The sequence below is a fragment of the Poecilia reticulata genome, chromosome 12 (genome assembly GCF_904066995.2).
Source record: "Poecilia reticulata chromosome 12, P_reticulata-male-v2, whole genome shotgun sequence".
In the NCBI taxonomy this organism is placed as follows: domain Eukaryota; kingdom Metazoa; phylum Chordata; class Actinopteri; order Cyprinodontiformes; family Poeciliidae; genus Poecilia; species Poecilia reticulata.
In genome coordinates this window covers 12,009,647-12,031,975 of record NC_088841.1, presented here as the reverse complement: position 1 = coordinate 12,031,975, position 22,329 = coordinate 12,009,647, and the positions used below count along the sequence as shown (strand labels likewise).

General features: G+C 38.3%; 1 protein-coding gene across 3 annotated transcripts in view; it reads left to right on the top strand.

The window, feature by feature from the left end:
• Positions 1-14,324: 14,324 nt before the first annotated feature.
• ctif (CBP80/20-dependent translation initiation factor) overlaps positions 14,325-22,329 on the top strand; it is a 49,101-nt gene continuing 41,096 nt past the window's right edge. For all 3 annotated transcript variants that reach the window (XM_008424482.3, XM_008424481.2, XM_081613413.1), the window contains exon 1: positions 14,325-14,528. The gene's annotated coding sequence lies outside the window, so the exon portion shown is untranslated. The remainder of the gene's footprint in view (positions 14,529-22,329) is intronic.

The following is a 22,329-nucleotide window of genomic DNA, read 5'->3' as shown; positions in this document are numbered from 1 at the left end:
ACGACACATGTCCTGGAGGCTTAAGGGTGATGAATCTAAATGGAAAGTACCTTGCTATAATAACCATTATTAAATGTGAAAGAAAAAGTAGAAACTTGCATGCCAGAGAACACCCTCCCAGCTGCAAAGCACTGGGGTTGCATTGGCATGTTGTGTGTTTGTGTGTGTGTTTTTCTTGTTTTGCTTTGTTTTGTTTTTTTTCCTCTTTGCCGCAGATAAGTGTGAATATAACAAAATAGATGACATCAAGCAAGACCTAAAAAAAAGTGTGCTCAGATCTGATTCAACAAACTGACTCAGTTATACCAGTTCTGTCAGGAAGAATGGGTCAAAGGTCCAGGGAACTATGAGAGAAATGTATGTCTCATTCTGACATTTAGCAAAAATAAATATTTTAGGCACTAACCCAAGACAAGACAGGTTTAGAAAAAAGGTTATGTCCCTTCATACAGTGCAAATAAATATGTGATTTCCAATGCAGATTTTATGATACTTTCCATTATCAGCCAATAGAAAAAAAACACACACACACACACATTTTCCTCAACATCACCTAACAGACAATATTAGGTGATGGACAGTGCAAAATATTAAAGATAAATATGACCTCTGAAAGAATCTGTTTTTCCTCCATTTCCCCTTTCCTGTATCTTTGGTGGACTTTTATACAACTCAACATGGATTTGTCGTAATTATGTTTTCATAAAGTAAGCCACTTCCATTACTTTTTGCCACTTATGCCTGCATTTGTGGATTACAATCCAAAACATTTTGTAGTTTTTTGACAAGCACTTTCCTAAGTTTTACGCACAAATCTGTTTAGTCCGCTTTTCTTCATCCCCTTAGAGAATTGTGCCACTAATGAATGAGCTGTGTACGAAACGCAGCTTTCACTGAGTGTAAAACAAGGTTCAAGTACAAGCAGTGAACACATCTTGGGCAGCTATGATTGATTTCAATGTTACTCAAGCACAGAATGAAGTAAGAAGACCTATATTATGTGAAATGACCTTGCAAGTGTAGATACTAATGAGGTTCATAAAAGCAAATAACTCTTGAACATTGAAGAAAAAAAATAGACTTGTTTACTTCATGATGAAAACCCTTTTAATCTCTTCTAATCAAGAGTGCTCTTAAGGATGCAGGCAGTCCTTGCTCCTTATCACGACCTTCAAATAAATAGGTCTCAAAATAATAATAATAATAATAATAATAATAATAATAATAATAATAATAATAATAATAATAATAGAAATTTTTAAAAAAGCCAAACTGCAATTTTTCAACAATCTACAGTTCAAAATTTGCTCAGGTGAACTTTAAGATCTGCAAAGAACCAACTCTTGACCCAAAGCAGTCCACCACAACTATCGAGCTTGGTGCTGGTTCTGAATGAAAATTCATTCATTTGTCAATGGAGAGCCTTGAGTTTAGACTCAATAGACTTTCAAGAGAAGAAAACTGACAGACATTATATAAAAAAAATAAATAAATAGTGCCCTGCAAAAAGCATTTGTACTCATTAAGCCATAAAACAACACAGATCGATTTAGTTTTGTGTGGTTATATGTGGTAGACCAACATAAAGTAGCACATTATTGTTAAGTGGAAAGAAAAGGATACATGTTTTTCATAATTTTTCAGTAAATAAAAATCTAAGAAGTTTTGTCTTGCATTTATATTCAACCCCCAGTCAGGTTTTTTGTGGAACCACCTAGGGACTGAACCATGCCCCTATTTTCTCTGCAAAATATCTTAAGCTCATTTGGATCAAATAGAGATTATGTTCTTTGAATATAATTGTTCAAGTCTTATCATATATCCTCAGTTGAATTGTGATCTGGACTTTAACTGGATCATTCTGACTCAATTGCATTCTTTGATCTAAGTCATTTCAGTACAGCTCTGACTGTACGTCCAGGGTCATTTGTCCACCAGAAGATGTATCTCCTCCATAGGCTCAGGTCTTCAGCAGCCGCTAACAGGTTTTCTTTGAGGATTGCTGCTGCTTTAGATTGAACATCTGCACAACTTTATTCCTCGCCTTCCTTTTATGTTCCGTCATCCTCAGCATCCTCTAACAAACCTCTGAGGCCGTCACCTAACAACTGGATTTATACCACGATAAAATTATTACCATGTAAGATGCTTGCTTGACTAAATGCCTTTAACTTCATTAATACAGCTATTGTCTAATATTGCCAGCAGGTTTGCATCCTGCCTTCTTTAAACCTGAAGGCCGCATGTTTGCGTGTGTGTGCGTGTGTGTGTGTGTGTGTGCGTGTGTGTGTGTGTGTGCGTGTGTGTGTGCGTGTGTGTGCGCTCGTGACAATGTTGAAACTGTCACTTCTGCCAGCACAAAGAACGTGACTGACTAGAAAAGTTAGAAATATGAAACACAGGCATGTTCTGGCATGAGTCACCATCATACACACACGCATGCACACGCACACACCCATCGACAGATTGTCGGGATATTTGGATTCAGCAATTATTGGCAATAAACAGCCGTCAGCTTGCCTGTATATTGTGCTGGTTGATACGAGGGTCCTTCCCCGTGCAAAGCACGAATGTTAAATTTGGACGCACGCTCTGTGGTTTTCATTCCACGTTGTGTGTCCTGTTTTACCGTTTGCCTGTGATAACGAGAAACCCACACCCCGCTTCTGCAGCACGCGTAGGGCTCAGAGCGCCACACCTCAGTGATTTGGGTGGTTCACCCGAAGCCATCTCTACCCACAGACACACACTGAGCCTCTCCACTCCTGATTGTATCAGAGCTGCAGCCACCACTACAATGAAACCCCCCAAACACCCCTCACAGTTACTGCCACAGGTCAACCACACGTACGCAAACACATTCACATGTATTCCTCCCGGCTTTCCAGATCGTGAATATCTTACGTCAATCGTGAAAAAACAAACAAAGAAACAATGTATTTAAATCAATTTTAACAAATTAATTTTGAATTAATTCTGGATTTTGAAGTAATAAAGTGGAATCTTGTTCTTCCTGTTTTGATGCCTCCAGAACAATGAAGATGCCACTTAAAGAATAAAAATACCTCCAAATTACTTCATTTAGACGTTGTACTTTTTGAGTTCTTTTTTTTTCTTTTCCCAGATAAGCCAACACTGATGAAATAAAAAAAAAAAAACAGTGGCTGCAGTTGTTTGCCGTGACAGCTGTGAGTTTTGAGAATGGTGTAAGTGCAAATCTATCTGTCTTTGTTGGAAGCTTTTTCAGTCAGATTCTGGTGCAAAAAAACCTACATTTTTCTCACTCAACTAAATTTACATTAGCAAAGCTGTTGGCCAGGATCTGCTGAAACAACTCAGGACAGGAAAAAAAAACCAAAAAAAGTCAATGCACACAAAGATTAAGAAAATTTACTGCTGCGCTGTAGAAGTACTCTAAACAGCTTCATTGGAAGGCGTGCAAATTTATTTTTCTTCCCTTTTCCAGGAAAAGCAGGAAATTCAAGTTTTATCCATAAACCAAAATAAATGCAGAAGTTTCTCTGCTGAGCAGTGATTTAGTAGCACAACACATCTTTAAATACAAAGTGGTGTAATGACGATGTTGCAGAACGTTGTAACTTGTTGTTTCCTTTTAATGTAAACCAGTACAACCATCAGTGTGAGCATGTTCCCACATGTCCTCCATTGAATAAACCACATTCTTGAGTTCAAAAGACTCTGACAAAGAGAGGGATACGATCCGAGTCCAAATTGCCACCCGCCCCTTTCATACAGGACTGACAGATTTATGAAGCATTTGAAAGGCTTCATTTTAGATTTCGCTTTTCTCTTGGGGTGTGTTTTTGAAGGCCTGAGCAGGCACTTCTCAATCCTACAGATTTTTAAAAGCTGAAAATTACAGTTGTCATGCGTAAATGTTTCATATTGAACCTTAGGGAGTTTACCTTATTTAATGGTTCCAATTTACAGCCACTGGATAGTTGGATGCAGAAAAGGTGATGCTAATCTTTGAAAAGAAACAAAAACTGTAATTCGCTTCAAAACAAAGTTTGTAGTGAATTACAGCAGCAGTCATGTGAAACACTGCAAAGCCAATAAAGAAATACAAGGATAACTTAAGTCATTAAGTCTCTAAAATAGCAATCTATTCCATTTAAACTTGTTGAACTATATTTGGTTTTAATAGCCTGTTTAACAGATATGTAAGCATGCATGATTCCAATGATTCAGAGGTAGTTCTAAATATAACATGTAACATGCAAACTAACTTAAGATCTGCAAATGAATACCATAGCAACACCGTTTTAAAAGCTCACCTAAGCAACATCAGTATGTGGCTAAAACCATCTGGTTTACAACTTTCTTCAAAGTTTCGGGCAAAACTTTACTGAACATCAAATATTTACTCAAAAATAACCGCACAGTCCTGTTGTGTGTTTATGTGTGGTCTTCTATTGTCATGTTAAATGTTAAACGTTGTAAGGACCATTTTCCTAACATCAACTCCTTTGTGGGGATTGACTGCTCCTTATGGGGCTCAAAGCCCAGGCCTCATAAGTGTGTGTTTGTGAGGTAGCCTGTAAACCAATGAATTCATTCGAGATACTAATTACAGAAAAAGAAGCAATAAATGTATTCTAATAGAGGAAAATGTTAGGATGCCCCAACTCCTAGTCTAGTCTTATACCCCTTGGTTGAATTCAATACAATCTTTGAGAGCAAATTCATTTTCAGCTGTGGGATCCCTGAGCAGGTCTCTTGCAGCCTGTTTCAAGTCACCCCACATCTTCTCAGTGAGATCCAGATCGGGGCTTTGATTCAGCTCAGTTCTTAGAGCATTTACTGGCATCTCTTGGGTCAATTATGCTTCAGCTTGAATCTACTGACAGTATTGTATTTTACTCAATCATCCATTGATACAGGAAATCGCAGATTCTCTGATGATGAGTTGACCAGGTCCACAAACCATGACCTGTCCACCTTGGTGCTTCACAATTGTTATGAGGTTCTTCATCCATCCATCCATTTTCTTGACACCCTTGTCCCCTTAGTGGGGTCGGGAGGGTTGCTGGTGCCCATCTCCAGCTAACGTTCCGGGCGAGAGGCGGGGTCACCCTGGACAGGTCGCCAGTCTGTCGCAGGGCAACACAGAGACACACACACACTCATGCACACACACACTCATGCCTAGGGGCAATTTAGACAGACCAATTAACCTGACAGTCATGTTTTTGGACTGTGGGAGGAAACCGGAGTACCCGGAGAAAACCCACATATGCACAGGGAGAACATGCAAACTCCATGCAGAAAGACCGGGGCCGGGAGGCGAACCCAGAACCTCCAACTGCGCCACTGTGCGGCCCTATGTTATGAGATTCTTTTTTCTGGGAATGCTATTTAGTTTATATTAAACTTTGTCCCAATGTTCAAATCATAAACACCAAAGAACATTAGTTCACAAAAACTTCACTAAATATCTTTAGTGTGCCCTTCTTTTTTTTCTCCTTGAATACCATCTACCATGTTAAAACTGTGGAGTTTTTTTTCTGATTGCAGTGGGATTTGCTTTCATCTTAATGGTTGCAGGAGTCTGCCTTAGTTTCTGCATTTTGAGGTGAACTTGTTTGGACGCAGGACGTATAGGCACGTGAGCCGTTTTGAATCTTGTTCACTTGTTCACAACCTTCTGGATGGGCTTTCTGGAAATGTTACATTTTCTTACCAAACTAAAAACCATCTTTCTGAAGACTTCAGACAGCTTTTTAAATCTTACCATGGTGTTCGCTCTCACCTTTACAGCCAGGACAACACCAGACTAACTGTCTCGGGTTTTAAGCAGGGAAAACCGGCTTCAAAAAGCCAAGTAATTATGTTCTAATCGTCTGTAAGATATCTTTCATGCCTTTGTGTAATATTAGCAATTTTAACTAATGTATTTCTCGCCGGAAACTACATTCTTCATTACAGTTTAAACAACATTTTATTCAATCTTTCATGTGCTTATTCATATTACTTACATTTATCCAATATGTGTTAAAAACAACTCGCAGTCTTCTGTTGGGTGCCTCAATGTTTGTCAGATGACTGCATGTAACTTTCACATTACAAATGTTATTTAAACAAATTAAGTTTCTCTGTTACAACTGTTTAATGTGCCAGTGACTTGGAAAAGTGAAGGACTGAGAGTAAACAATGATTTTTCATACACATACAAGCAAATTCAGCAGTGTGCAATGTTTTAATTAGGAAGCAAAACGAAAAGGTTCAAAGACGACCACAGTGTCTCAGCCTTGTGTGGGATGAAGTTTTAATAGGCATGAATTTGGAATAACCAGACACCCCTCCCTCATTTTCCCCCCTCTTTCCAGACAAGACACCAAAAATAAAAAAAAAATTTATTTTTTTTTTTTTACCATTTTTACAACCCATCTCTGGCCAGAAGGCACCTCATGATATCGCTGCATGCACTGTAAGGTTCAGACAAGGTCACTAAGTGGGCTGAGATTTCTGATTCAACACACGTTTATACAAATGAGTAGAGAGGCGGATGTTTAATACAATGTAGCTTTATTACACTTGGAAACACACGTGGGAAAGCAAGACGATGCTTAACAATCAACACTGTGCTGGTTGATCGGGAGAGAATGCAACGTAGCAGAACTTCCACATCAACAGAAACTGGGAGATCCCTTTATCCTGTTGAGACAGAGTTAATCAGTTTATTTCTAGTTTAACCATTATAAAACATTTGTGAATGTTGCTTTTGTATTGCTTCATAAACACAGCTTTGAGAGATTTTATTTGCTTTTGTCCACATATTGACTCAGAAGTTCCAGCGTATTCATTTCGACTCTATTTTGCAGTAGCAATATGAAATGCATTTTTTTTCTTCTTCTTTAATTGAGAGACCAGAATAGCGTCGGTGCTCTGACGTGGGGGTGATGGTTTAAATTTAAAACATCCAGTAACGCAGTAAACATGACACTGGCTACTGTCGCAGATGTTCAAACACAAAAGTTTGTTTAATAGGAATTTAACAAACGCATGACATCACATTGGCTGTTGTCTGTTTTTAAGAAGCGGTTGCATGAGGGTACGTGTCTGGTATTTCTTTATGGATTGTTTTTGCATCTTAAAATTGAACCATCTTCACAGATGTAGCTTTAAATATAGTTTGTGTGTGTGTGTGTGTGTGTGTGTGTGTGTGTGTGTGGGTGTGGGTGTGTGTGTGTGTGTGTGTGTGTGTGTGTGTGTGTGTGTGTGTGTGTGTGTGTGTGTGTGTGTGTGTGTGTGCGGGTGTGCGCGCGTGTGTGCGTGTGTGTGTGTCTTGTGTGGAGTATGGTGGGCCTGGTTGTCCTGCAGTGTTAGGTCAGATTTACTCTACCTAGGGAGAGTGAAATGCGTAATTGCTGCAGGCATGAATGTATCTGACTCAAGCAAATAAGTGTAGCACTAAAATAAAGTATAAGGAAATAAAATGGTGGATAAAGTGAGAGTGAAACTTTAATTAAAAATGCATTTTAAATAATATTAACAAATTTAATGAAAATACACAAAGATATGTTTTAAAGTATTCTGTCACGGGAAGAAAACTGAAGACTTCTTGCTCCAACAAGTTTTTTTTCCTTCCTTACTGAAAATAAACTGAGTTTACAAATGGGTCATAAAACCACTTATTGATATATCTTAGTATTATAAGGTTTGATTTTCTCAGGTTGCATTTGATCATTTTTGCAGGGATTTTTGGATGAGCATGTGACTCTGTGCCAGAGCCTACCATAAAACTATTTTGAAGGTCAAAAATATGTTTCCTCCCTCCTCCTGTCTTCCACCTGCTATCATTATCTCTCCCCAAGTCCTGACTTCTCCACCCTCCATCCCTACCTGTCACCCTTCCTCCAGCACCCGCTGCTTGTCACATCCCTCTCACCTCTCCCTCTGTTACCTGACACATCTCTCGCCTCTCCATCTCCCAGCTCTGCCACTTTTCTCCCACCACCCGCTATAAGCCCTGTCCATCCTTTCTGCATGTCTGTCCCCCCTCGCCCTGCGTTGTTTTGACTCCTCTACCTTTCACAGCCCCTGTGGCTCGCTCTGATCCCCTCCTTCTCCGTCCCTCTCTACTTTTCTGACACTGAAGTGTCGCTGGTGAACTTCCTTCTGTGTTCCATCTGCCCCTTTCCCACCTCTCCCACTTCCTTCCAGCAGACCCACCTACTCAACGGGTGCTCACCATGTATGCAGGCGGGCTCACACACACGGGCCAGAGCTGTCAACGTGCCCCTCGGACCCATCCACTCTGTACCGCAGCTCAGCAGCAGAGGGAGTGTTAGGATGATGAGGGGAGGAGAAATGGAGGTGCCCCCCTGGAGCCTCTGCTTCTTGAAAGGGAGGTTGAAGGTAAAAAAAAAGGAAGAAATGTATATATTTTTCAAAATATTTCATTAGAAAAAAATAAGCTGACATTTTAGCTTTCTTGTCTTAATTCTAAAAGAAACTAATGAATAGGATTCTGTAAAAAAAATCACATTTATATGTGCAACACTTTTACACGCTGTAATGTTTGCAGTACTTTTTGGATTCTGCGGTTATTATAAATTCAACATATCTGGCACATATTTCCGTCCGCATAGCATTGTCGCCCAAATATAAAAGTTCAGTTTAAGGTAAGGTAAGGTAATTTTATTTATATAGCACATTTTCAGCAACAAGGCAATTTAAAGTGCTTAAATGACAACCTGATCAAGTTATGTCACTTGTTTAATTTAGGACATATTTTTCTATGTATTGCTCAATTTGTTTGAATAATATTTGTTTTATTTTAAATTTGTGCATTTTGGGCTTTGTTCTATCAAGGCTACTGATACATTGCCTTTTTTTTATATTGTCCTATTTTTTTGTAACAAACGCATTTATACTATACTGTGTGTATTGTATACATTTTAATGTGAGTTAAATGCTTCACACTCAGCAATGCTCAGAAAGAAAAACATCAGAATTAACGTTGTAATAATATAATATAATATAATATAATATAATATAATATAATATAATATAATATAATATAATATAATATAATATAATATAATATAATATTATATTATATTATATAATATAATATAATATAATGCAAATGTTTTACTTACCATTTTCATTGGCCAAAACAGGGGGGAGGAGACAAAAAATCATCTGTTATAATCTGTAATAATATTTATTAGATGCCTTAAACTTATTGGACTACACCTTGAAATTAAAATTCTTAATTAGAATTATCAGCCTTAAATGAAAGCTCCAGCCTTGTGAAAAATAATAACTGACAAATATGCAAATTTATCTACAAAACCATTATATATTTTAGAGATTATTAAAAATTTAAAACTTAAAAAAAATTTATTATTATTATTATTATTATTATTATTATTATTATTATTATTATTATTATTATTATTATTATTATTATTATTGGTTCAGACTAGGTATCAAAGTTCTGGTTATTTTAGTGTTTTACAATTTCCTGCAAACTTTTTTTATTACAACTACCTACTAATTTTTGTTTTTTTAGTACATTTTTATAAATAAATCTACAAAAATTTGTTTCAGTGCCTTAATTTTCTTCCACCTTCTCTACCGCTGGGTTATAACAGATCACAGATATTATATTGCAGGCTTCTAACAGGATTATTCAGACAGAAACATTCTGAGGAACTGTGTACTGCTCCCACCTGCTGGTTAGAAAGCTATCATGTCTTTTTTTTCTTTTTTTTGTTATTTTTTCTGTTACTCAACAAATTGAATCTCAGTGAGAGTTAATGTGTGTGTGTGTGTGTGTGTGTGTGTGTGTGTGTGTGTGTGTGTGTGTGTGTGTGTGTGTGTGTGTGTGTGTGTGTGTGTGTGTGTGTGTGTGTGTATTTTACACAAAGCGATGTTCAATCACTTCCACCCACTTAGTTTCTCTCTCTCCCTCTCGGTGCCACCGGTTCTGTTTCTCCCACACTTATCTTCTGCAGCCATTCAGCCTGAGAATAAAAGAGCCGGACAGCAGAGAGCTGTGGTGCCCAGGCTGCTGCCCTGATGAACTCCACATGCTGACAAGCGCAAATAATCAGTCGCCCTTTATGAAACCAATGTGTACAGTAATAACAGTTTAGTGGCTGGTGTTGTTTATGTCACACCGTTGCTCTCGGAAGCCACAGGAAAGGGGAGTCTGTGGCAGTAAGAGATGTTGGGCCTGTCCTGTCTAATTCCATGTTTGTGGCTTTGCCTTTTATAACACACGTGGACTGAGGCGTCCAGACCACAAACGCACGGAAATATCATCATGGGCCCTCTCCGCTGCTAATTGGAGCCTTGGTACCTTCCCTCCCAGGGAGGATTCAGTGGTGCGACCTGCGCCCCGACACCAGCTGCAGCCTCCGTCTCTCTCTCACTAAACAGATGTTTCCATCAAACCAACTTCAAAGTTTTTACAGGCAGCATTTACGTTGTCGGGATAATTGACAAAACTAACTTACATGCACTAATGCGTTGACTCTGGTGCGACAACATTATTGCATCAGTTACTTTATACACTCTTTACTTTTATTGGCTGTATGTTTAGCAGAGCCTTCAAAATCCGTTGCTCTCTCATAAGGACGCACACAAAAGTCTTTGAATAAACTGTTGTTATGGAAACTTTGTCTCTGCACGATGCAACTATTTACTAGTTTTCTGTAGAGTAATTTATACTTGAATTTACCATCCAAGGGAAAGATATACTTGCCTCTTTAATTATTGAATCTTTTTAATTATTGCTATGACTATATTGCTATTATCTTGTTGCCATTTCTAGACGTACGAAGATCAACACACATCCCCCTTGCTTCAATGACATGATCTCTTGTATTACCTAATTGGTTTCAAAGGATATTGGGATAAACATTGGACTTTCCTACTTGGAGTTCCAACTTAAGTTAACAATTTTAAGAGTACATGTTTAGTACTTGAAACTTGAAAGTTGTACACTCTGAGTATTTAATGAAATTGCACCTGTCAACCAAACATACGTTGCCAATAGATAAGAAGTGTGAAAAGGATGCTTGAAAATGTTTGAGAACTAATTTGCTTGTTCAATAAAAACTAAGGAATTTGTTTTTAAGGGGATTTTAAACCACAGGTATCAGTCATATAGTATTGGGTCATGTATTCTCATAAACATGTCTTTCATCAAAATAATTCAATGCTGCTGTTAGATTAAAAACCTTTCTAATAAGTAATTTTGGCAATTTTAATAACTATTTGTCAGTACTGGTCTGCAATAAAAAATAAAAGGACAGTCCTACGGATTTTGTTTACCATCTCTTACATCTACGGACATTTTTAGTACAGTGACACGACATACATGTTTAATGTTGCGGTTCCCATAGCAACAATACATTTCTAATCTAACATTTTGAAAGCCTTACGCCCATATTAAATAGACTTTGATCTACAAATCTACGTAGCAGGTTTGTAATGACTTAACATTGTGGTTAAAATTTTTTCTGGCATCATCCTCTCTGTGAAAAGGAGTGAATGAATGCTGTTGCTCTTAGCTGAAATAAACTACTTATTAGAAAAGGAAAAACTGCACAGCGGTGTAGTTAGAAAGGCTATTTTAAAGACCTCCGCACGTGTAAAAGCACAACAACAAGGGAGGAGAACAGAGCGCAAAATAGCTTGTGGTGAGGTGGGTGATGTGATCAAGGCAACAAAGTAATTATGGTATGCATAAGGACAGGATGCATAGGAGTTGGAGAGTTGAGTTAGAGAAGAACTAAAGAGATATACAAGCTGGTGAAAAGAAAGGGGTGAGGAAGGAATATTTCAGATCCAGCATTTGTTGCATATTTGAATGGAATTTGGAAGAACAGCATGTTCTTCACGTGGATGTCTATCCAGTTTCAGATTCCTACGTCTAAATTTTGCTACGGCCCAAAGCCAATCTATTTTCTGTTGTTTTCGTCAGTGCATTACTCTAACATATTTGTGTTAGACGTGTGTATTTTCATCTGCAGTTTCAGTTTTCAAACAGTCTTTTTTGGACTCTACCTGCCCACTATATTAACACTCCCAATTATAAAGTTTGTCATTCTTAATATATTATTCATTCATACTGTACGTGGTGCATTACCTGGACAAGAAAGTTAGTCCTTTGGCTGCATTTCCCTTGTGCTCCACACAGGGGCAGAATTTTACAGCAATGGGTGTTCAGCTGATTTGAAAGCCAGTCAGACTGAAGAAGATGCTTACAGATGAGAATTTTTTTTCCATATACAAAACATTCTTTTACTTTGTCCTTTTTCCAGTTAAATGTAGCCTGCTATTTTGTGTCAAACAAAATGGTAGGGTCAAGATTTGCTTCCCTCTCGATCTTGTTGGGATTGGTTCCATAAATTGCATTGGGAGGCAGATGGGGGATAATATTAGAATGATTTTCAGAGGAAGGTTCAAGGCTCATTTCACTAGAAATGCCTTAAAACTATATAAAAATACATAAATTTACTTCTATACATTTTTTTTAATGAGGTAATGTTATACTATGATAGGATAGTGGTGTTATACATAATATAATATCCATCCATCCATCCATCCATCCATCCATCCATCCATCCATCCATCCATCCATCCATCCATCCATCCATCCATCCATCCATCCATCCATCCATCCATCCATCCATCCATCCATCCATCCATCCGTTTTCTAACACCCTTGTCCCTAGTGGGGTCGGCAGGGGTGCTGGTGCCTATCTCCAGCTAACGTTCCAGGCGAGAGGCGGGGTACACAGAGACAGACAGGACTAACAACCATGCGCACACACACAATCATACCTAGGGAGAATTTAGAGACACCAATTAACCTAACAGTCATGTTTTTGGACTGTGGGAGGAAGCCTGAGTACTGAGAGAGAACCCTCGCATGCACAGGGAGAACATGCAAACTCCATGCAGAAAGACCCAGGCCGGGAATCGAACCCAGGACTTTCTTGCTGCAAGGCAACCGTGCTACTGCTTATAATATAATATAATATGAGATGATATAATATAGTATAACATAATATAATATAACACAAACTGATAAAGATATTTGATATTATTGTTATTTTTGTATAAAATTACACATTATAATTCCACCACCATATTATATTATATTATTATATTATATTATATTATATTATATTATATTATATTATATTATATTATATTATATTATATTATATTAAGATGACTTTTTAAAAAGTTTTGTGATCCATATCTTTTTTTTCAGTGGTTGTTAATGTAAAGAGGGCTGTAGTTGCATCATTAATACTGTTAAGAACGTTTCTAATCAAGTTATGTATTATAATAATTATTATGGCGCATTCACACCAAACATGTTTTGAGCGTCACATCAGGCGCGTCAGGCTTTCATTAAAAGTGTATGTGGAGGCGCGTCGAGGGTCGTTGCGATGTTTCGAGCGTCAAGTGCGGCGCGATTTAAAGACTTTGGAGCCTTTTGAGCGTTTGACGCGCTCGGACTTTGAATGTAAACCAGATGCGCCTGACGCTCAAAGCGCGTTTGGTGTGAACGCACCAAAAGTGCACAGGCTTCGTACTTGAAGCGTCTGACGCGTTCTAAACGCGCATAACGCGTTTGGTGCGAACGCACCATTATGGTTCGTTCGCACCAAACGCGTTTTGAGCGTCAGGGACCCCTGGTTTACATTCGAACTCTTGGTGGAGGCTTGTCGAGGGCCGTTGCGCCCATTTCGAGCATCTAGCGCGGCGTGATTTGAACAGTTTGGAAAGTTTTGAGCATTTGACGCTTCCAAAGCGCCCAATGGAAAACTAGAGATGATGCTTCTGACGAGCCCTCGACGCGCCTTCACTTTGAATGTAAACCACACGCGGTAAATGCTAGGTGTAGAGCAAAATGGCAAGTGTCCGCATTCAAAATGTACACACGTTGATCTTGAAGCGTTGGACGCGTTTGGTGTGAACGCATAATAATAATATTAATTCTAATATTATTATTATTAATAATAATAATAGTTGATATTTCAGTTTTTATTATTTATAATAATAATAATAATAATAATAATAATAATAATAATAATAATAATAACAATAATAATGATATTATTATTGTTATTATTATTATTATTATTATTATTATTATTATTATTATTATTATTATGTTGTTGATTTTTTTAATATACTGATAGAGGAGTAAACGTGGCAACAGATTTTTATTTTTTTCCCCCTTGCCAGTTAAACCTGAAGTTAAAAACACGGTTGGAGTATACTGTTCAACAAAACTCTGTTTCCCAGCGTGCTTTACTGTTGGGTGCACGTGTCAACGTTGCCAGCGGACCGGACCGAACGTCACATTCCTGCATTCCCTTTTCCTTTAGTGTGAGACGGCGGAGTTGACACAGGATAACTAATCTTCTTCCTCCCTCCTTTTCCTTTGGACAAACACACTCATGACACGGCGGTTTTGATCTCACAGTGTGATCCCGGGTTCTACGGCGGTCAGAATTTCACTTTGGGTAAGGATTTATCACCAGCTGAAGGCGTATTTTCAGTTGGGCTTTGGAAACCGTTGAAACCAGGCAACAATTTTTACACTGGGAGCCGCATAGTCTATGTTGTGTCTGTGAACAAACTGGTTATGCGTTTACAACCACTGACGCACCTGTTGAAGTGTTAATGTTTACAGGGAGCAGTTTGAATCCAGTGTCCTGGCGGTTGCAGCTCGTTGTTATTGTTGGGCTTAATCGCTAATGTTAGCCAGCTGGTTAGCCGCAAAGCTTGCGTCACCATTGTTACCGGTGAAACGCGGACAGACACACCGGGGCGTGGAGGCGGCTTCAGATGCGGCTCTATTACTTTGCCATGGCCTTTGTGTTGCAGGGCTTTTAATGCCTAGTGTCCTTTCGGCATGCCCCACTCAGCTTGCGTGCATTACAGCTATGCATGGCACATGGGTGTGGTTACGTGCTGAAAACATGTAAACGTGGAGGCGATGTAAACACGGATTCATTGAAGTGTTACGTTCCCGCAGTGTTACGAACGCTTCACAACAGGAATGAGAGAAGGGCTCTTTTTTTTTTTAGACTGCCCTGAAAATCAGCTGAACTAGCTGCACATAAGCTCGCTGTCTCAGCTGTTGACCCTCACAACAAAGAGAGAGCCACAGCTCAACTGCAACTGTTCAAAGAGCACAAGTGGATCAATAAGAGTTGTAACATACATTTTCAAAACAAATTAAGAGAAGAACCCTGATTAGTTAGCTAAGTTGCTCAAAAATGTGCCATTTAATGTCATGGGATGCTCATTATATAATGACTATTATAGCGTGTGCACACAGGTTCTGACTGTAACTTGTAAGCTGATTTTCCTCTTTAGCTTTTTCATAACATTCCTGGCATTCCTGTTTTTCAGGGATTGATTGTATCAGAGTCACTTTAGCAGGTTATGGGAATGCTGGCCTGCTGTCACAAGATGGAGAGCTTCCAAGACAAATAAGCTTTCAAGATAAATAAGACGGCATGTTCCCATGTGGAATATGCATACGTGTAGATAGGTATATTTTAAGGTATTAAAACCTCACTAAAAGACAGAAACATGTCTCTTTCAGTAAATATGTCTGACTTGCTCTTAAACCTATTGTGGCTATCTAAACCTTCTTTATCTTTCCCTTCTGATAATTTTGTCAAAAGGTGCTCTGAGTAATCAGCTGATGCCCGAAATGAAAGATTTTCAGTTGGCTTTGTGCTGCCTGGACACTATAAAATCCTTTGTTTCTTTAACGCATCACAGTACGCACTACCTCATCACACTGACAATGACAAAACTCTGAAATTTGCAGTGTTATTGAGTGAAGATTCATTATTGTACCAATTGGTGAAATGGGTTCAGAGCATTTAATTTGTTCTTGTACACCAGCATCACTTCAGTTTCAGAATGATTTAACTAACATGAATACCAAAATGAAACAAATAATAAATCCCAATAAATTAAAATAGACGTCAAATCAAAGTAATCCATTCTTTACCCTGAATTTGTTGAGAAGAGACCTTTATTGATACCAAATTATCAATTTTTATAACCTGCTATTGACGTCTCATTCTGATAAATGTAGCATCTGTGGACAGTTGATGCAGCAAGGTGATTGTCAATGAACTTCATACAATCCATCCATCCATCCATCCATTTTCTTCCGCTTATCCGGGGTCGGGTCGCGGGGGCAGCAGCTTCAGAAGGGAGGCCCAGACTTCCCTCTCCCCAGCCACTTCTTCCAGCTCCTCCGGGGGAATCCCAAGGCGTTCCCAGGCCAGCCGAGAGACGTAATCCCTCCATATATATATATATATATATATATATATATATACTTCATACAATCAGAGCCATAATTTAATTTAGGGTGAAGAATTAGTGGGTACTAGCCTTACCCACTAATTGTTTTTTTAGTTGATAACTAGCTTAATCAGATTTTGCTCATACATGAACCTTTGTGTAACATTGCCATATATAAACAAACCTTTGTGCCACATGCACTACTACCCGTCTCACTGCAGCCATGAAACATATCTGGATCCATATTGTCCAGTCAATATTTGCATCTTTCTTCTGCAGAAATGTTGCATATGGACCAGACTTCTAAACTGCTCAGCATTGCTGATGCGTAAACTGTTCTCCAGGAGTCAGCGCATGGTCATCACCCCTCTGATCTGCAGTCTTAGCATATGTGTGAATGCTGTTGATGCTGCTGCTGGTACACTGCTCCATGTGTGCCACCAGGAGCAGCGAATCGGCTGCATACGGGCCAGTGACGCACCGGCGATTGTACGGAGGCCATGTTCGTAGGGATGTGGAGGGCGAGCGAACTCGGCTGTGTGCCGTGGCGAGAGTGGGAGTAATCTGTAGAAAGCTGAAGCACCCTGAGTCACACTGCGTTGCAGTGATCCATTCTCATTTCAGCGGGAGCTGCTGCTCGTTAGGCTGCTGCTGTTGCACAGATGAGTGAGAGAAATGAGGAGTCATTACATGAGTGATTATTCAGGAAAACATAGCGCGGCTCATAGAGGTGAGAAATGAAGTGGTTGTTTAAAGAGAACAGAGCGTGTTTGCGCCACATCAAAATTAAAAGATGTAATTACTCGTTTATTGATCCACTTTCTGTGGCTAAGTATTTGCTAGCATGCTGTTGTGTGTTTTGCCATCATCTTGATTTCCTCGTAGGAGGCTAACCTTTTATTGCCTCTCTTTGCCCCTTTTGTTCCTGTTGAGCTTTCATGTGTCACCTTTATAGATGCTGGAAAACCAGCATGGACACTCCCCTCACGTTTATATTCTAAAACTCTTTACGTAGACATGGACAAAATATCATTGTGGGGCTGAAGTCTGAACGGTTCCACAGTTCTTCACATGCCCAATCCTCTGCTGGTCGGTCACAACAGGGACATGGGGAGACAATGGAGTTATTGTCTTAATGATGCACACAAGCTAACACATCCCCCTGAGCCCCCATGTGGCATTTGCAGACTATTTGCTACTGGTTTGTTCTCTTGTGTTTCCTCACAATATCTAATTACAAAGAACGAGATTCAGGCAGGTTCAGCTCCGTGCTATTGAAAGTGTGTAAGCCAGATATCGTATGCAGAGTTTTGTGACCTGGTTCTCTGACGTGAGAATATTAATTTCCCTTGTTACAGATGTATTTTCTATCAGCAGTATGTAACTTTTATAAACAATGTTTTTTTTTTGTGTTTTATTTGACATATTTGTAAAAACTGCCATGATGTTGTGACATTATAACATGAGACAGATAATCAGCGAGAAATGAAGCTCCTCTGCTCCCTGTGGTCCGACAACCATCTGCAGAAATGCACCATGCCTGAAGTAACCAATTAGAGCCAGGAGGAGGGTCTTAGCACTATCAATCTTGCTAATGTACGCACAGCTCAATGTGCTGTTGATGGACAAACAACTTACTGTTACAGTAAAACTACGGTATATATCTGCCGTTTTCGGTGACCATGCTGGCTAGTCTGAGTATTCAAGACAGACTCCAGTGTGGGGAACTAGCTGTAGCATAGCAGAAAGAAAGGCTGAGGTCAAGAAGGAGTGTTGATTGTATTATCATTTACTGTGATAAATCTCTTATCATAAGATTTCAATTTATCATTGTCACAGCAAATTCCAATTAATAATGTTTAAAAAAAAATGAAACTGTCCTTATTGTCAAGATTGCTATTTTTGCTAGCATGCAAAAATAGCAATCTATTTTTGCATGCCCCCACTCAATGAGAGTATCAATCAATACATTTTAAAATATTAGTAGTTTATTGAAACAAATAACATTTCTTTATGTGGCTGGTATCCTAAATAAGTTAATCTGATTAATCGTGATGAATCAGTTATTGAAGTAATCATCAACTAATTCAGTAACCGATTACTTGGTGACTGGAGAATACAGGCTCAACTGTCATTTATTCATTTTTATTTTAAAAATCTATTTAAAGTGGCCTTAAAAACTCGCAACGGCAACCTTAGATTTTAGGTCCTAAGGACCACTCTGTGAAAACCTTTAACCCCATGTGTAGTTTTCCTAGACGAATTAGACCAGATTAGATGAATTATCAGCTCCGCCAGCATAGCCTGAGAACATCGACTCGGGACTCCCACTGAGGAGACCGGATCTCGTGTTCTTTTCTATTTGGATTGAAAGGATTATAGTTCTTACTGTTTGGTTTTTAGTAACCGTATCAAACGCTGCAGCTGGTTGGATCAGACTTCTAAAGACCTATCATACAAAATGTTGCTGTGTATTGACAAAACACATTTTTAGTAAAGTTAATGGCTTGTTGGCCCCATATGTCCTGACTGACCACGTCAGCCTTTTGTGGTAAATGCAAGTCATAATGAAAATGAACTAAAAGCACACATGATGCCAGCAATTCTAATTGATGTTGTGACAGAAAGTTTTATTGATATTTTGAACACTTTCTTCATGGGAATAGTTGGAGTAAGAAACTCGCAACTGTTCACCTTTAAGATCAATCAAAGCAAAGACTTTGAGACAAACTTAATTGTTCATCATAAGTGTCTGACATGAAAAATACACTGTGTAGATGGATAATTACCTGTTTGTGCTGTTTGTGAACGTATTAGAATCGTTTGGAAAGATAAAGATTTTTGTGATTTCTATTGATGCAAAATGCTGCATTCCATGTGATGATTTTCACAACAAGTAAAATTGTTTCAGAAAGATTTAAAAATTGCATGATTTAGGCAACTTTCCTGTTAAAGGCGCTGATATTTTCCAAATAAGAATGCAGATCATCTGGATAGACAATGCTTAGCTTTGCAGCACTTGATGAGTAAATGTGCTGCAACAACGCTATTCCTTTGATTTTCTTCTTTTTGTACTACCCTTGCATGTAAACAAGAATATTATACCTTCAGAAACCCACTTTACTCTTAGATTCAGAACATTTTTACTTCAGTTGTTGCAGTTGCTACATGTGAGGGAACTGAAACCCTCATCATATCTTTCTTAGAACAAATTTCGCACTTATTATATATAATGTTTAGAGTTAAATTTTTGATTTGTACTGAGTTTTTTACAAAGAATTGTCCTTGTTTTCCTTTTTATACACAATTATGTGTTGATTAGAGAAAAAGTAATATGTTAGTAAATGTACTTTTTACTTATTGCCTTTATGTTTTCTGTTTTGTCCGTGCTTCTGGGATATACATGGCGTTGGTTGAAGCAGGCAGTGTGCTGTCTGGTGCCATGCTGTGGCTGTCTGACTTGTTCTGTCTCAATGGCTCTGAGCCTCGGGGCGCAGCGTTCGATTGAACCACAGATGGCTCTGCATTCTACAGGCCTGATATGCCTGATCTGTACAGTCCTACCAGGCTGTAAAGTAGTTTACTAAATATACATCAGTTATTAGGGCTTTGGCTGCTATGTGTTCTGTGTGTAGTATTTAAAAGATACTGTAAAACCCATATAATATAGTTTAAACTGCCACTTGATGTTATTTGGTTTCTGAATATGCCATATAGTGCCAGACAATGCCACCACTGGAGTTGGACTAAAAGTGTGATTGGTGGAGGATGTCAGGCTGCTCTTTGTTAGGACAGCTGGTTGAGTTGAGGGGAAGAGGGTGAAACGGTGGAGACAGGAAGAAAGGGGGAGGGGGCTACGGTGCCACACTGTTATGACCTATGTAGTCATCGACAAGCAAAGTAAGCACTACCAGCCCTCATCAGAACATGTGATTCTTTACTCTGTTCCCTCTTCCATTTCTTTTACTTTGAACAAACCTTTTGAGGCTATTAACAGAATCTGCAGCTAGTTACACCTTTTGACTGTTTCAATTGAAATATTTTGAGCTAAAATATCTAAAAGTAACTCTTTCAGCTAATCAAAGCCAGTTTTGAGGTTGTAAATATTTTACAATTCTGTTTTCATTTGCAGAATTTGATGATACTTGAATTTAATAAGCATGGCCCGTCCCCCTTTGCATTCTGGACAGTAGAACAGAACCAGTAGTTTAAAAGTAGCTCTTGTCATGCCTATAAACCAGTTGCAATATCATTTCCAATTGAGTGGAATTAATTTTCAACAACTTAATTTCTTCTGAGCCAATATTGATGAGTCACCTTAATTAAGTGAATTGAGAAAGTGTGTGTTTGGTAAATCAGATATTTTGTGATGCTATTTGTGCTACTGAATCTGAAGGGTCAATTCCTGTGGTTGGCTGGAGATTGAAGGCGCTTGCAGCCCTTAGTCCTGTTTTAATGGTTACTTGTGTCATGTATGCTTAATGAAGACGTTTCTAAGTTTGGGTCAGACAAATCCTCGGTTTAATCGTCCCGCATCCTGCTGGGATGTTGGGACCTTGGCGTTCTCATGAGCTAAGTGCACGTTGCTGTTTCTTTAAAGCAGAAAAAAAATTTGTTGCTTTCATTAGAAATATTCATATTCTCTCCTAACAATAGTAGCAACCTAAGCTGGTCCCAGACATCTCAGAACCATAATTAGGAGCTTTAAATACTTTGAGATATTACAAGATTACTGCAGGTTTTGAATTATGTATGAGGAAACCTTGCAGGGTTTAGCCAGCAGCCTCCCTGCACACCAGAAGTCTAGTTTTCTGATATTGCAGAGCCACTGTTTACCTAGGGTAAGATAGTTTAAACTTAATTTACTTCTTTATCACAGTTAGATAGATGTACCATTACACCATAATCTCAACATCTAGAGAAACATGGATACGTCTAAAGATCGATAACACCAATCAGTAAAAAGGATCAATAGCTATTGGCAGCTGTTTACAGGCAATAACTTTGTACTCACAGTGTCAAGGAGAAAGGTAGGACAACTTCATTAGGATGCAGCCCTGTTGAGTAATTTTGCATTTTAACTGATGTGATCTTCCCACAATGGCAGATATGCATATATCTTGGGCTTAACAACATCATTGTTGAGTGATTGATTTAATTATAGATCCCCCAAGATCATGTGGTCGGTCTATTTTCAGAATGTTTTTTTTATTTTACATCTTTAAACAAAGCTGTACAAAAAAACAACAAAGCAGATTTCAGTTTCTTTCTAAGAAATATAAAATGAAAATGTGAGCAATCTATATATTTATTTCTAGCTTTCCTGCAATAATATGCTAGTAGTAGTGTATCTTTGTAGCAGAGGCACAATCTTACTCTGTGTTACATGTAAATTATTCTATAAAACAGCTTTTTAATTAAAATAATTAAAATTTAAGGCAAACACAAAAGCATTTTGTAGTTGACGTTTTTAACCGTTTGTAGAATATTATATTAGTCATTTTGTAGCTAGCATAACTAAACAGCAGTCTTACCGGTGTATTTCCTACAGCATTTAGACCCTTTAACTTTCACATAGCCTGCAAATAATGTATTAAAAAAGACAGAGTGCTCTTGGTCAAAAGTTCAGAAATACTTCCTGTTTAGCCTTCCTGTTATCTGCTGAGATTTGTGCTCTCTGACAGCCCAAATAAACTGCATATCTCAACACCTCAAACAGCTTCTTACATTTCTTTGCTTCTTCTTACTTTATTTCTAAACAGTTCAGATACTGAAAATATATACTTTTAGTTTTCTTCCCACAGATAAAAAACAAGACTTATGTAAAGTGATGTTCTGAGGCATGTTAATCAGTGTTTAATTAATAGGTAGTAAATATTTTCTAATCTGCAATCTTGAGTACAAATACACCTGAGAAACATTAATATAAATTTGAAAGTAAAATAAAATGTTTCAATGTTTTCAGTGTGAGAAACTATTGTATTTGAGTCT